Source organism: Diadema setosum, chromosome 21, assembly GCF_964275005.1.
Source record: "Diadema setosum chromosome 21, eeDiaSeto1, whole genome shotgun sequence".
NCBI classification, from domain to species: Eukaryota; Metazoa; Echinodermata; class Echinoidea; order Diadematoida; family Diadematidae; genus Diadema; species Diadema setosum.
The window spans coordinates 567,501-585,724 of NC_092705.1; the positions used below are offsets into that span (position 1 = coordinate 567,501).

At 37.9% G+C, this 18,224-nt stretch overlaps 1 long non-coding RNA gene across 1 annotated transcript; it reads left to right on the top strand.

Moving 5' to 3' along the window:
- Positions 1-13,633: 13,633 nt before the first annotated feature.
- On the top strand, positions 13,634-17,441 carry LOC140244631 (uncharacterized). The gene is made up of 3 exons (XR_011902295.1): positions 13,634-13,898; positions 15,178-15,308; positions 15,868-17,441. It is a non-coding gene; the product is annotated as an uncharacterized lncRNA (long non-coding RNA).
- The last annotated feature ends 783 nt before the right edge of the window (positions 17,442-18,224 follow it).

An 18,224-nucleotide genomic window follows, 5' to 3' on the forward strand; every position in this document is an offset into this window, starting at 1 on the left:
GCCGACAATCAATAACTTTAAAACACTTCCATGACATATGCTCCGGCGACAAATGCTCCGGCACGAATTGCTAATGTTGAAGCTTACACAAACCCTTACCCCTACCCTAACCCTAACCTTAATCCAAATCCTTACCCTGCTCTGACCAAAAAACTCAATCATACCCATGAGGCTCACTCTCTCTTCGGAGAGCTATTAATGTCAGAGCAATAATTGTCGATGGAGCATATGTCGTGTCACCCTTTAAAACACATAACTTCTTTGAGATAATTAATTACTCATGAAGACAATAATTGAGTGAGCGAAAAACCATTGGCAGCTTAACTAAAAATTTAAAACAACATTAAAACACAACTGATATAACCCTTACTTAGATCTTACAATGCTTTTCAGAGCTCGCTCAAACAGATATGCAACCTTGAACAGGAGATAAAGATTGTAGTGCGTGGAAATTAACATGACATATTGTTTCATTTAGCTCACGTCAGCTTCAGGCTATGCTATTGATATTTATGTATCATCCACTTTGTTGTGAATTTCAATTTCCATGGGGTTTCATTCAATGTCTAAAGACAAAAAGGGGCCACAAAACTTTCCAGAATTGCCTGAATACAGTCACATCTTTTCCAGTCACATCCTTTCAAATTTCAGACGATGATATCATATTGTTAACAATATCTGCTCAAAAAATGTAGTCCCATGAACAACATAATGCCAACCAGTGACTCTTCCATCTACCTGGCAAAACAATACAAAATAACAAAATGACCTCAACAAAATGATTTGTTAGATTCAACGAAATGCAGAATACCATGATTGCAATGTGAACCAACACAACTTTAACAATAATGACACAACAAATGATGGTGCCCTTCACTCTTAGAAAAAATGTGCTGATTAGAACCTCTTCTTGTCCCGTATTTAAGATTCTTTATAGACCCTTTTTGTATAGGGTTCTACAATGTATAAAGAACCCTATACAAAAACGGTCATTTTTCTGTTTATCCATGTATCTCTTGAGTGTCATTCGATCTACACCAAATGCTCGAGCGGCAGCTCGAACACTGTTCAACTCTTCGACTGCTTTTGCTCCTCGCTAGCTGGAGCAATCCTGTTGTGGTATTGTTTGAAAGAAAAGTAAAAATTTGTATAAATAAGATAATGGTAAAAGGAGAGTTGAGCCATGGATCATGTCTCCTCATGATGAGTGGCTCAACTCTCCAAAGGTCGGCCATTTTTGCATGTGACTTAACTACCACTAGAGCAGTTGCATCATATTTAACCAAAAACATCAGAAATAATCAACAATGCAGAGGCTACGCGTTGCCCATATTGCGACCAAAGTAACTGCTAGTATATGAATAATAAGAAGGGTCTTACCTCTAACTCTCAAATCCACTTTTCAGTGCGATATTTGGTTTTCCTTTCACAAAATCTCCCATGAGGTACCATGGATCTTGCTGACTTAACTGGAAAGAAAGTTATATTATACACTACCAGCAGAGGGAGTTTTAACTTTTTATCTAAAGTGCAAGTGTGAGATTTAGGGGGTGGATCAACTCTCCTTGTGGCTCAAGTCTCCTGGGTCTCCCCTACAATATATACAGAGCACACGTTTAACATGGACACATAGACATGATAAACACACAAGAGATATACAGCAATACTATGTCAATGTCATTGTCAGTAATATATGACATTAAAGATATATTAATCTGTATAAATCAACGTTGTGTTGGGTGTGGTGTGCATTAACATACACAAGTGTGTAAATATGTATCAGATTTATAATAACTATATAAAACTTTTAAACAATATAAATTAATACATCTTTACGTCTAAATAAGTGATTGTATATATCTCGAAGGTTATTTGCGTGCGTGTGTGTGCGTGTATATGTGTATACGTGTGTGAACGTACAAAAATGTAAGTCTATGTTTTTTGACAAAACCGTATAAATTACATCCATACGATTGTTCTTTTCTTGTTTTACAACAGCTGAGATAATAGTAATTTGCTAGTCAACATGTTAGGATGGCGTTAACAGCTGTCTGTGAAGGGTTAGTGTATAGGATCGCATTTGTATAACATAATAAATCTACGGTTTAAAGATGTTAAAAGCAATGACAGTATTCAATGAAACATTGTGCCAACATCCATGTGACGTTTACATGAATGGTTAGTCCATGCAGCGTGGCACGACATAACTACGTGCATGTATAAGGTTGAGCCAACATTGGTTCGAAACCAAGATGTTGACTCCACTAGGAATTAATTACCTACACAGTGTTCAAAAATTCATTCTGCCCCCCTCCCCCGCAGAAAAGTGGTGTTTTGATGTGCTCGTCACTTAATATATGAAGAGTATTTTGATAATTTTCTCCTTCGTAGGCATTTGTAAAGATGTTGAGAAATTTATTTGAAATGTATTTTCCATGATGTTTTGATGAAGTAATAGAACAGATGTCACAGAGGTTATTTGTAAAATATTTGGAGTGATTACATAAGAGGATGAATTTAAAATGGAATACAAACATGTATTTTAAAGGTCCTGTTTACCGTTGAGAACAGTGATTTAAAACGTAATGTTCAAGATATCACTTTTGATGCATGTGTAGGTCATTCCACATCCCACCATATAAAACGTTTTCAATAAAGCATGAAATATAAGGAGAGATCACTATTTTTCTCACTAAACCATAACTGTAGACGGTTTAATCTGGAAACATTTTTATTATAACTATTGTACACATTTTGTATATCGAAAAATACATAACATCGATGATAATGGTTCAAATATTTACATTGGTTGTTTCTATCCCTAACGCACATTTAAGAACTACTTTGAAGCATCAATGCTGGGTTTTTGTTTCATATGCAAAAGGTAAATGATGCCTTTACGTTAGAATATGAAATTTTGCATACATGTACTTTCTTTTCTATTCTCTTGTATAGGAAATCGATGGAAACGTCATAGATTGCCTGATTTTCTTGATCGATTATAATTTGTTGAAAATTAGAATGATACCGTTCTTAAGAAAGTTTTCCTCAATCTTTAACCAACAATATTTTCTTATTTGCCACTTGAGGGTTTTTTTTTTCAAGAAGTTATCTTTAGTTTGGACTTCCCCTCACTTTAGGTGTCATATACAGACCTGTAAATTCATCTATTTCAACGTTTGACGTTGTATCTCAGATCAGCAAAAGTTGTCGATTTCTACAGCCTGGATGCATTAGGATGCGTGCAGAAAATGCACAGAAATTGGTTAGGAAAAACATATATCACTAATACTAAAGTAGTCATATGAACGGTTGAATTGGCAGAGAGGGATGGAACAAACTTTATGAACATCCCAGCTAGCAGACGGAGGTCAAAAAGACGTCTCAATTTGGTCGCAACTACATGGTCAAAGTTGTCGCAAGTCTGAAAATGACCAGAAAATGACGTGATTTCAACGTCTCTTTGAAACGAATCTATCACGTCATGTTATGGACCTCTTGATGTGTTACGTCAGTTTTGCGACGTATTTATTACCTAATATTGGTGACATATTGATGACGTAAAATTTACGTCAATTTTGCGACGTAATTTTAACGTCATAAACACGTATTAATGACGCAATCTACGTTGGTTTGCAACGTATTCATAGCGTTATTCAAATGACGTCTTAATACCGTAACATATACTTTGTTTTACAACGCATTTATGACGTCATGTCAGCGACGTATTAACGTGAAATTTTCTTCAGTTTTGCGACGTATTTATGACGTCATATTAGCAACGAACTAAAGACGTAAAATTCAAGTCAATTTTGTGACGTATTATTCATGTCGTATTTACGACGCATAAGTGAAGTAAAATCTACGTTGCTTTGCAATGTATTTATCACGTCATATTAATGACGTATTATAACGTGAAATTTAGGCTACATTGTTTTGGGAGTATTTATGACGTTATATTAGCGACATGTGAACGTTATGTTCCCGTCAGTTTTGCAACGTCTTTGTGACGTCATATAATTAGGCCTACGAATTATAGTTTTATAGTTATATCAGTTTTTTTTTGCAACGTGTTTATCACTTTATCACGTCATATTAATGACGTATCATAACGTTAAATTTACGTTGATTTTGGACGTATTTATGACGTTATATTAACGACATGTGAACGTTATGTTCACGTCAGTTTAGTGACGTCTTTATGACGTCGTATAATTAGGCCGACGAATCATAGTTTTGTAGAGTTATATCAGCTTGTTTTGCAACGTATTTATCACGTCATATTAATGACGTATTATAACGTGAAATTTAGGCTACATTGTTTTGGGACGTATTTATGACGTTATATTAGCGACATATGAACGTTATGTTCACGTCAGTTTTGCGACGTCCTTGTGACGTCATATAATTAGGCCTACGAATTATAGAGTGTTATAGTTATATCAGTTTGCTTTGCAACGTGTTTAACGTTGAATTTACGTTGTTTTGCGACGTATCTATAACGTTGCATTAGCGACGTATTAACGTTATGTCCACGTCAATTTTGCGACGTCTTTATGACGTCATTTTAATAGGCCTACGAATAGTTTTATAGAGTTATATTGGTTTGCTTTGCAACGTATTCATCACGTCATATTAATGACGCATTATAACGTTAAATTTACGTTGTTTTGCGACGTATTATGAAGTTATATCAACGACATATGAACGTTATGTTCACGTCAGTTTTGCGACGTCTTCATGACGTCATATAATTAGGCCTGCGAATTATAGTTTTGTAGAGTTATATCAGTTTATTTTGCAACGTATTTATCACGTCATATCAATGACGTATTATGACGTTAAATTTACATTGTTTTGGGACGTTATATTAGCGACATATTAACGTTATGTTTACGTAAGTTTTTCGACGTCTTTATAATGTCATATTATAATAAGGCCTACTAATTATAGAGTTATATCAGTTTGCTTTGTGACATACTGTCGTCAGAATGACGACATTATCACGTCATTACTGTCGTCAGAAAGACGTCGAAACTGTCAACAGTAAGACGAATTTTTGTTCAAATGGAAGATATAAAAATGACGCCATTATTTAGACTTCAGAAAGGCGCAATAATTGTCGTTTGTTTAACGTAAATAAGCAAAGAAAGCAGACATCATTTAGGCGTCTTAAACTGACGCCAGAAAGTCGTATTTCTGCTCAAATGGACGACGTCTAAAAGACGACATATTTGTGACGTCTTTCTGACGTCTGGGTTGTTATACAAAGACGTCATAAAGACGTGTAAATTACTAATTTAAAGACGAGACTGACATCAAAAAAATCTTTTAGACGAAAATAAACAAAGATACTGGACGTCATATTAACGTTTCAAACTGACGTCAATATGTCGTATTTTTGCTCAAATGGAAGTTGTCCAAAAGACGTCATTGGTGGTGGAAGTTGTCCAAAAGACGTCATTGGTATAAGAGTCTTCTTAATGACGTGTAAATAATTCTAAAGACAAGATGTACGTCAGAACGTCATGAGCACGTCGTTTACACGTCAATTCATGACTTTTTAACGTATATTGGAAAAGAAAACAAGGAATACATCTGAAGGACGCCTTTTCTTCAAGAACAAGGGAAATGGACGTGATTTTGACGTCATTTTGAAGTCGTGGCCAGTTGGTTTATCAGTATTTCAGTTTAAGATCTAATAAAGCGCTTGTGAGCACCTCAAGGTACAAATCATGATAAAAATCTAACCTACCCTACTCCTGCAAATGTCCTAAGCCTTATATCTACGTCTACCACCTATTCATACATAGTTGCTAGCATTGTTGTATCACGTTTAAGGGGAAAAATTTGTAATGCTTTATGACATGGTTGCTAAACTAGGTCACAGCAGGCTCAATCTTGAAATATATAAATATGTGTTCATAAAACACGCTGAAGTTTGAATAACAAACATTTTTTTTTTAACAATAGAGTGCACAATTTTTGACACTTTTATGATTATAACCAGAATGTTTACTTTTTCAGACGTGAGCAACGACCAGCTGTGACCTCGCTTTCATTTTCTTTCAGAATAACTCTTGATTACGATTTTTACGTTAGCATACGCGAAACTTTGCAAGTAACGATATACTGCGCACCTACCACACCCACACAAACACATAAACACACAAACACACAACACACATTGCACGCACTCGCACATACACACAAAGACACACACACAAAGTGCATGGAAGGTTTTCAGGCGCCCGCCGTCGAGTTTTCGGTGCAAAGAAAAAAAAAAAAAAAAACACACACACACACATTGCAACATTGCTGATAGATTCCGTACTTTTGTCCAGGCTTGGTATGGAGCTATATAGGACACCATAATATGATGGCTAACATCGTTTAAACGTACATCAGTTTCCTATAAATGCATATTATAAAAACGCGTAAGTAGCGTATGTGACTCTGAACAGATGCTTGATGTTCCAACTCAATGAAAAGACCTTAAATTTGGCTAATATCGGGTAGATTAATTTTCTTTTGGTTATCCTTCACCATTAGAATAAATGAAATTAATTTGTGCCAAATAATAACACATTATAAAACGATCGTTTCAAGTCGCTTCCACAAATGTGTATTACTCATAAACTCATGAACCCACCTGGGAATCTGATACCAGTTAATGCCAGGTGATTGTTTCTATATCTAATATATCGATCATGAAGTTTCATAAAAAGTTACGAGTATAACAAGAACTCGAGTTTTGGAGCGCGCTCGATAACCAGCTAACACGTGTGAATGCGGCTAGTGTTCTTATAAACAAACAAACAAACAAATCAGTGTTTTGATATTCAATCATTTATCTTCATCATCCATCGAATCGACTAACAATACGGGTGCTAGGCCATGTGGGCATTGAAGGGAGGGATCGAGTAGGAATATATTGATAGTCGCAATGCTTATTTAGACTGATGAAAATGATGAAGCTGAAAATATGGAAGAGATTTCGTGAAGTTGTTGATGGATTGGTGACATGAAAAAAAAGTATTGATAAGTGCAATATGGTGGAGGAAGATTGCTTGTGGTAATTTGTATACGATGGTAATACGAGTAGCAATTATGGTGATGATGATGATGATAAGATGATATCCAGTTGTGAAATGATGGTAATGATGTTTATGGTCGATCCCACAGAACTCTTTTCTGTGATCGATCCCTCAGTTTTATAATCTAATTGAAGCAATGACGGTAGTGATGATTGCTTGATATTAAAGGAAACCAAAACCCAAAAGAGCAATATGGATTGAGTGAACGCAGCAACATTAGTGAAAGTTTGAGGAAAATCCGACAATCGATGCAAAAATTATTCATTTTTATAGTTTTGGTGTTGTAATCACTGGATAAGGAGACTACTAGAGTCCATGACGTCATGTGTGGACAACAATGTAAAGAAAACATGAAGAGAATTCCACAAAGAAATCATTTTTCATGAAAATTACACATTCCATCAACTTAATTGATACTGACATAAGTTATGTTAAAGGCAGTAATCATTCCCCCTACTTTCTGAAAGCGGTTTTTATAGTATCCCCTTATCCAGTTGTACCAACATCAAAACGTTACAAATGCATAACTTTTGCATCTTTTACAATTGTGCGATTAAGGGATACCTTTTACAGACCTCCCAAAATGCAGCAAAACATTGAATATGAACTTGAGGGGACTTGTTTAGGCCACTGCTGAGAAATTTGGAAGTCAACAGTTATCTACAATTTGAATAATGCACAAAACTCAACTACTCAGTAGTTCTGTGTGTCAGCCACACTTAAGCCTTTTTGTTGCAGTCTTCTGTATTTTTTTAATCTATAAACACAAATCTAAAAGTATAAGAGCTGATGTGATAACATATAGAGTGTGTGGCAAGAATGTATATAGAAATGTTTGTAAGTTTTGATGAACTTTCTTCACAAAATATACATGATGGACAAACATGCAGTGCATGGGTCTGCAAAGGTAGCCTAGTAATGTACTGGAATTTACGGTGAGCCCCGAAAAAAATTCAATTCAAAATCAAACGGTCAATAAAAATGTGCTAAATGTTACCTTCCACTTTCAATACTTTATGGGAGTTTCTAAAATGATACTCTCTTCAACATACCACTGTATTTATACAACTCTTCATTTAAGGCATGCAAATGGGATTCCCTACCTTCAACTGTCACTGATGTGTTTTTACTAATGTTGCTGCTTTCACTCAATCCACATTTGGGTTTGGGTTTCCTTCACTGATGGTCGTTTTGGTAGAGGTAACGAGGCACTTGATGAGGAGAACTATAGGGTTGGCAATGATAAAGTGAACATCAAAAAATAATAGACCTATCATCTATATTGATAGATCAATTCAAACCGTACGTGATATTAGAATGAAAATGAGTTGCTGTTTGCTTTATAAATGCTGTTTCAAAATGCCTTTATAAAGCTGATTGAATTAATATATTAATTAGAGATTTTATCGATCGAAATCGATGATTACTCTCCCCCAGCTTTTCTTCCCTCCCCATCTTCATCTTGGATGTTAGTGCATGAGAATTTAATCATATATATCTTGATCTACATGAACCTGAACTAAAAAGGAGCCTACTACGCCTTTCTGAATCATTTTTTTTAAAGCACAATCATCGTGAGGTTGGAGAAGTATAAACCCAAATTAACCAAGTAGTGTATTCATGTTACCCAATTAGACCTAATGCCCACTTCGAATCTGATTTTGCGTGGCTTAATAAACATGATCAATGTTAACAATAGCAATTGCTGCAGTTATACCAGTAGTGTAAGCAGACGGCAAAGCAGAACGCGATGCGGATGGCGAAGTGGAAACACGCACACACACACACACAACACACACACACATACACACACACACACACACACACGCACTCACACACACACACACACACACACACACACATACACACACACACACACACACACACGCACACACACACACACACACACACACACAAAGCCGTTGTTATGACAGTTCACAAGGCGGCGTGCCATTCTCACATTCTAATCTGATTCTGTGGTTAGCAGACGACCATGGTACTGCGTATACAAGAAAGCAACACAAGTATCGCAACCAACTAGTACACTGATAGTCTTTGCTCAAGTGCCACAATTGGCAATTTCGACGCGTTAGGGTTACGGAAAAAAAAATCGCCGGCCGCGCCCGGCTAACTATGCGCGATGGGTACGCTGGGCTGCTAGCTGCAAGTGCAACTCGCTGGGTAGCTAGCTCGCTGGGAGCCCCCGTTGGCCCCCAGTTATGGCGGCCGTTATAGCGCCGCTAGCGGCGGTAGGTGAATAGGCCATCGAAATTGAAACGGTCTATACCGTACTTCACAGTGCAGTGAGTCTTGTGTATTTGTAGGAAAGTTAGAGAAAATATTTCAAGAAAATGCCGTGGAGGTGTGTCGTCACCGCAGCAAAGACACAAAAGATGGGTGTAAGTCTGCACAACTTCCCTAGGCTAAAGATGACGCCATTCGAAAGAATTGGATCTTGAGACTCATTTTATTTGCTGAAGCGAGCCCAGCAGTGCAGTGCAGTGCAGTGGGATGCATGCAATGAATGGTTCTTCTAACGTTATAGTCGTCAGGTTGTACAGCCTCGTATGCAGTGATCGCTTGGAGGAGTGGAGCCAAGTACATGTAAACTATAGTAGAGGAGGGGCTGTATACTCGGCTAGGATTTGTGCCCAAAAAGAGGATCCTGCAGCCCATAGCTATCCCTGTCATCAAGCTGGGAACTGGAAGCCAATCCCATCGTCAGAGAGCTGAAAAACAAAGCGGATCAGCAGTTCTGAAGCTGGAGAGAAAGCGGGTATGTTCTGTATAGCGTCTAGACGACTCTATAGAGTCGAGATAGAAACACGAGACCAATGTATACAGAGACTCTAAATCTCTAGATCTATAGAGTCGGGTATGTTCTGGGCAAAATCGTGAAATAGGCCCCACCGCAGTGTGCGTGCACCCGTGCGTTAGCAAGCAAGGTTAGGTTAGGGTTAGGGTTAGGGTTAGGTAGGGTTGTATTTATGGTTAAATTGGCCGTTAAATTAGTCAAGGGACTTCAGGGAGTCCTTCCGAGAATAAAAAGTAGAAGACCAAAGAAAAAAAACGGGAGAAAGGGAGGACGAAAGATGCTATGCTGTGGAAATCGGCCCCACCGCCGTATGCATCTCGCGTAAACGCCGTTTGGTGGGGCCGCATTCACGAGTATTATACTGTGGAAGAAAGCCCCACCGCCGTGCTTACCTACCGATGAACGCCACACGGTGGGGCTGAATTCACGAGTATAAACAGGCGAGCCGCCGTAGTATTTGTACGGACACGCAGTGGTGGGGCCTATTTCACGAGTATGCCATGTTCTGTATAGACGACTCTCTACCTCTAGCTATCGATGAGTATCGTAACTAGATCTATACACAGCCCAGTTGCTGTATAAATCGGGACGGGGTTCGCACGGCGTCTGGTTATGGCCTCGGCCTATTGCTAATATTCTACTAGTATCATATTATTTACTAACAGTTTCATGGTTTAGATAGTGTTGTGTAATGACACACAAAGTCATCACTACCCCCCCCCCCCCCCCATTCCACTATGATGACCGGATACATCTCTTCCCTTCAGGCCAGTCAATGACCCCTACCAATACTCTCCACCTCATCCAGTGAGTCATCGACCATCATCATCCCTCGAGTATACATTGTACATCTAGCCCCATCTAATTTACGACCAGGCTAAGCCAAACCTAAACATCCTGCCCTTCCTCCATTGATTACTTAGAATTGTTGTTAAATCCAAATCCAAGAATACTACCTCCTCTTTAAAACTAGTCCCGCCTTTGTTCCTATAACAACCAAAGTTTTGCCCAATTAAAACCCCTCTTTAACACAAAGACTCCACCCCCATTCACCCATTCATAGTGTGTCACAACAGTGTAACCAGTAACCAACAGTGTAATACTCATGATTGAATGTATGAAGTGGATTACAAGTTGTATAATATACAGAGAAGAAGAGTTGGATTCTGACGCTTGAAGAGAGAGGATCGCCTCCAAAACGCCTCTCAAATAAAGTGCACATGGAAACTTCACTGAACTGTGTCGCCAATCCTTTTTCTGCGTGTACCTCTCAAAAATATTAACCGATCCCGAGTAGCGAAACACCGCTACACAACATGGTGGAGAACCCGGCTTGATTTGAACAATACTTATTCAACACAGCAGTTGTGACAGAACATCAACTGTTAACAATTGTTCATGACTTTCGACACTACCGCCTGAGAACCCGGTGCTCCGAAAATAAAAAAAAAAGACTGACATCTGTTGCTATGGACAACGAAAGTTTCAGCTTCCTGAGACCAGAACTTATCTCCTTGCTGTGAAAGTCTGTGCAGCAGAACTGAGAGCTTATAATTACCACATCTGATATATAATGGCATTTATCACATCATCTGCCACCATTGTCCTTAAGTGAAAAACGGACAACAACGGACAGCACAGCATGACCATGGACTTCTACATATACTGGTACATCGGATGATAACGTATTTTGACTGCATGACCGATGTGTTCTCCTCCGGCCTGACCGAATCCAAGATGACTGATACCGACGACCCCGACGACGAACTACCATAACAGGATCGACAGACTGATCATCCCACCGGCACCGGTGACGACAGCCAGACCCGCCAGACGACGCCCCACGATGTATCCCGCGATGACAACTGTACGACACGGACGTACACCACCATAACCAGCATTGCCTAGATATGTGACATGCGACAAACTCAACTCAACCCCAACAACGGACGACGACTACTGCTACCCACAGAAAATTTGTAGAGGACATAGACACTTGGAATTAATAATTAATCCCTGGAATTTATTTTTCTGAACAGTGACACTTTGATTCGAACACATTTATTGCCTTTTTTTTTATCCTTTTTTGCTTAAATTTTACCTTCTTTCAACACATCCTTGGCATCCTATACGTCAACATTTGTCAAATCCTTCATTATGACCGGTAAGTGAAACACACTTTCATTGTTCCAATTTGAATGAGAGCGAGCATGAGAGAGGAGTATGGAGTATATAAATTGGCTAGATTATTGGCAGTCTGCACTAACCTTTAAGATAGGATATACCACTGGATGCTGCACTCACTAGAGATAAACTCAATGGTATAATTTTACTCTCTTTTTCAACAATCAAGAGTTTTTCATTGCCCGGGTTCTCCACCATGTTGTGTAGCGGTGTTTCGCTACTCGGGATCGGTTAATATTTTTGAGAGGTACACGCAGAAAAAGGATTGGCGACACAGTTCAGTGAAGTTTCCATGTGCACTTTATTTGAGAGGCGTTTTGGAGGCGATCCTCTCTCTTCAAGCGTCAGAATCCAACTCTTCTTCTCTGTATATTATACAACTTGTAATCCACTTCATACATTCAATCATGAGTATTACACTGTTGGTTACTGGTTACACTGTTGTGACACACTATGAATGGGTGAATGGGGGTGGAGTCTTTGTGTTAAAGAGGGGTTTTAATTGGGCAAAACTTTGGTTGTTATAGGAACAAAGACCCCCCCCCCCATTCCACTATGATGACCGGATACATCTCTTCCCTTCAGGCCAGTCAATGACCCCTACCAATACTCTCCACCTCATCCAGTGAGTCATCGACCATCATCATCCCTCGAGTATACATTGTACATCTAGCCCCATCTAATTTACGACCAGGCTAAGCCAAACCTAAACATCCTGCCCTTCCTCCATTGATTACTTAGAATTGTTGTTAAATCCAAATCCAAGAATACTACCTCCTCTTTAAAACTAGTCCCGCCTTTGTTCCTATAACAACCAAAGTTTTGCCCAATTAAAACCCCTCTTTAACACAAAGACTCCACCCCCATTCACCCATTCATAGTGTGTCACAACAGTGTAACCAGTAACCAACAGTGTAATACTCATGATTGAATGTATGAAGTGGATTACAAGTTGTATAATATACAGAGAAGAAGAGTTGGATTCTGACGCTTGAAGAGAGAGGATCGCCTCCAAAACGCCTCTCAAATAAAGTGCACATGGAAACTTCACTGAACTGTGTCGCCAATCCTTTTTCTGCGTGTACCTCTCAAAAATATTAACCGATCCCGAGTAGCGAAACACCGCTACACAACAATAGGTTGATAAGCTCTGTCTGGCGTTGCGAGTGGGACTGCCTTGCTTCCCTAATAAAGCTCTAAAGAGTTGTATGTACGTAGTAACCGAATGGTTGGATGGTATGTTCCAAAACAAATTATTAGATTGAATTGATCTAGGACTGGGCATTATTGTTTGTCTTCACTTGCCCATTTGTCATTAGGCAAGTGAAATCTTCAATATCCTTTTTTTTTTTCTTGCCCCAAAATGTTTCCCATATATTTAGTTGGCTAATGTAATGTGATTTCATAGTTTACATGTACAAAAAAAAAAGTCACTTTCCAATCAGACAAGGAACTTTCTGCAGTCGTTTATTTTCAGTTGTTGTCATTACAATTTCACTTGCCCTGGTTACAATGTTGAATGTGGGGAAGTACTAATGGCAGTTATTACTTGTGATTAACAGTATTTGTTTCTCCCAAGAGTTCCTACATGCATCTAGTTAACCATGTTCTTACAGGCCTACATAGACATTTTTTTTTATTCAATCCTCTCTATGCTATTGCTAATTACAGGGTTCAGCTGGCAGCATTGCATTACAGTGTACAACACAAATCGAGACCGGAGGCAAGCTCGAGGTGCAACAGGTGATCTGCTCTACCAGATTGTGAAGCCGAAATACAAGGCTGGGTCTTCTAGTGTGAAGGTTCGTGAAGAATGGCGTAGATATTTTATGCAATATTGGAAGAAAATGAATTCACGTTACAAGACCAATTACAATGAAGAGAGAAATATTAGAATGGCACAATTTGTCAACTACACATTTTATTATTTGTTTGTCTTTGTAGAAGCATGGCTTTCTTGACCACTGAGTACACATAAAATGATCAATTTTAACCCTATTCTAACTGGGCTATTTGAGACCAAGTTTTTACTGGGGGGGGTCAATTTGACCCCCCCCTTCAGATCTCGGCCGCCGATCGCGCGATCGCCGCAAAATTTTGCCTGAACATAGAGCCGGATGTCAACTACAAGATTACATGGTCATAAAGTAGAAAAATGTTGATTTCATATTTTTTAATAAATTAATTATGCAAATTAACGCATGAAATCATATTTTCACCTATAACTCCATCAAAAAGACTGAAGGATTATTAAATTTTTGTGTCAGAGTTCCTCAAGACACATCAAACAATTTTCTTGTAAAAAAATTGCGGAATCAAAATCATTTTCTTTTGTTTTTTATTGTTTTGTTAATTTCTTATGTATTTTATTGTTTTTTTGATCTTTTGTTTTCTATTTTTTTTTTGCCAAAATTTGTTAGAGGCACTTTTTCAAGCTTATCTACATTAGAATTGATTTATTTTAATGGTTAAAAGTTGAAATAATCTAATTTATATCAATTAAACAGAAAAACACAGTTTGCATTGGATTTGCACACGAAATCATGAATTTGAGCGGTTTTCGGGTTGACATGCATATGCAAAACATTGCATAACTTCAGAACGGTGTACCCGGACGTCGCAAATTTGGTCTCAAAATATGCGGGAGACTTCAATGAAAAAAGTCATGAAACGACGCGGCAAAATCTTTGCGCGTTGCGGAATCGTGGCGCGAAACGTCGGGGGGGGTCAATTTGACCCCCCCCCCCCAGTTAGAATAGGGTTAAAAGGTCCCAAAATGTTTCCCATATTAGTTGACTGATGTAATGTGATTTCATAGTTTACATGTACAAAAAAAAAGTCACTTTCCAATCAGACAAGGAACTTTCTGCAGTCGTTTATTTTCAGTTGTCGTCATTACAATTTCACTTGCCCTGGTTACAATGTTGAATGTGGGGAAGTACTAATGGCAGTTATTATTTGTGATTAACAGTATTTGTTTCTCCCAAGAGTTCCTACATGCATCTAGTTAACCATGTTCTTACAGGCATACATAGACATCTTTTTTTTATTCAATCCTCTCTATGCTATTACTAATTACAGGGTTCAGCTGGCAGCATTGCATTACAGTGTACAACACAAATCGAGACCGGAGGCAAGCTCGAGGTGCAACAGGTGATCTGCTCTACCAGATTGTGAAGCCGAAATACAAGGCTGGGTCTTCTAGTGTGAAGGTTCGTAAAGAATGGTGTAGATATTTTATGCAATATTGGAAGAAAATGAATTCACGTTACAAGACCAATTACAATGAAGAGAAAAATATTAGAATGGCACAATTTGTCAACTACACATTTTATTATTTGTTTGTCTTTGTAGAAGCATGGCTTTCTTGACCACTGAGTACACATAAAATGATCAATTTTAAAAGGTCAAGATATACATTTTCTCTTTTTTTTTTTTTTAGGGGGGGGGGGGGGTGGAGGGGCAGGTCTTATGCCTGTTCCACTAATCAGAAGTCATAGAAGGGAGGCAGTCAGTTTTCCATTCCCGAAGACCAACACTCCACATTCCATGACCAATGGCTACTTTGGCATCCTCAAATCAAGTCTTTGCATTGAGGAGGACAAACCCCAATTTTGATATGAATTTGCAAAGATTTTTTTAATGTCATTATCAAAATGGTGGTTTCTGTTCATGACACCTCAAGGACTTTGTTGCTAATAACCAATGCAAACATCTTAATTCCATCTATTTTGTGTGTCCCTTTGTTTCTTTCTGTTGAATTTTCTACAGCACATGTTGATGATGTCCTTTCTGCTGTTGTGGAGTACGATGACAAAACTCCTGCATCCTGCCAGCCTTCAACGCCTCCCCTTGTGAGTGCCATCGTGTGTCATCCAAGGGAGGAAGTTATTGAATATCACAGGAGACAATTTGCACCTGAGAAATGATGTGATGGTTTCAGGAATCCTTGCAATTGAGATTGAAGTTCATATTATGTACAATATGATACAAATTTTTTGTGGAATGATTTTTTCATCTGTTCTTCTGTCAGATGTTGGATACAAACACTCAAAATTTTGTTATGCATAAGCATTCTTATGCGCTCTATTCATGAGTGATCATCTAAAGACAAGATAAGATCACCTTGGTTACTGTCGTGTCCCGTCTGTATAACATGTATGTAGCATTTCATCACAAACAATATGATGCCAACTTGATATAGTGTTTCAAGGACCATTTCTTTGCCAATTGAATATTGTCCTTTTAATAGCAAAATCATAATTCATTTGCAATACAGGAGTCATGTGGATACAAAAGGAAAACTGTATTCTTTTGTTGATGTTTAAAGCATAAATGACCATATTTATGGACAGATGAGCTTGCATTCTTAACACTATTCTGTAGAGATATTTAGTGTTGTATTAAAATGGTAAGTTTAGAAGATTTCTACATGAATGCTGTCCCTTACTATGGTTTTATCATAGCATGTTTGCTGTTATACATTAGAGCTCATCACTCTTATGATCAAATATTGATATTTTTGACAAGATAATTTAGAATCAGATGTGCATGCATTATAGAACACAACACACTCAAAAGGGATTGAAAAAAAAAAATTGTATATACATGTAGTTTTGAGAAGAAATGCAATAATTTACTCTTGGTATATGATTCACAGATTTATGAAAAAGGAGAACAAGATGTGTTCTAAGCATTAGCATTTTACATAATCTTCATCTGTGTTTAAGCAGACTTAGGCCCAGTTACTCAAGTTCGGAGACCTGGAATGCATCCACAGGGAGAATCCGAATTCATAATGCGATGCTAAGTCTAGTTGGGGAATTATTCTGTTGATATCTATTATACATGTAGTTCTCCATCCATAATCATTGAAGTCAAGCATTAAAAGTTAAGCATTGTTTTTTCTTATGAATATGGTGTCAGGGGTCTTATGAAAGAACAATTGCTAGGTCACTCAGACTCAGACATTCATAATTATTCATGCAGATAGGTACTTCTGAAAATGTGCACACAAGCAAACACCCACATGCACATACCATGTATGCTCACATACATTCACACATTTGTACACATTTTTAAATGTGTGAAAGATTGAATAACATCACTCACCTGTATTGTTTTGTATATGTACACTTGCAATACATATATTATTTCTATCCTAAATTTGAGTTCTGTAGAGATTTCTGTATAGTGAAGAAGAAATCACAAAGCTTTTGATTCAATGTTACATGAGAATGTCTCATAATATTGATATGAAATATACAGTATGTATGTGGAAAAGATAACTCTTCCGGACTGATTTGATGTCAAATGTGGATGTCACTCATGCGTGCTTGACTGACCAGCTGCCATTGATCCAGTGGAATAAATCTCATTTTGTTCCAACATTAGGATATGGAGATAACACACTGGTAGGGTTTTACAATCTCACTCCTGTAAGTACAATACCCCTCCCCTACTTTTCCTCACTCCCTTTTACTAATTTTCTTTGGTCTCCTATCTATACACACACACACACACACACACACACACACACACACACACACACCCTTTGCCATACTACACACATACCCACAAACACCTTCAAACAGGCATCACTTGAACACTCCCACCAACATGCAAATCGCATACATATGTACAATGCCATACAAATCTTACCTGTACATATATCTATGAGGGGAATATTTCTATTCATTCCATGAGGGGGAACATCAGACAAACATAGGGCAAATATATCAATGATATATTCATCCTATGTGTGTCTGATGTTGGTGTGTGTTTGTGCGTGTTTGTATCTGATATGCATGAGTGTACTGAGGGTGTGTGTATATGTGTATGTTTGTGCATTTTCATGTGTCTGTATGAAGCTAATCTTTTTTTGTTAATAAGGATGAATTTATACTGCATGTATTGTATTACTACAACCGCTACAACTACATATAGAAAACACAACACACTTTTTTTTCCATTTGCTTACAAAATATAATTGGTGTAATCAGCTGGAAGGAATGTTTGACAAATGAATACTGGTTCATGACAGAATACTACTATATGAGCCAGCTACATTCCAGTTCAATGAGTTCGTAACTAGACTTGGTCCTGTTCTCTAAATACAGTGTAGAGGC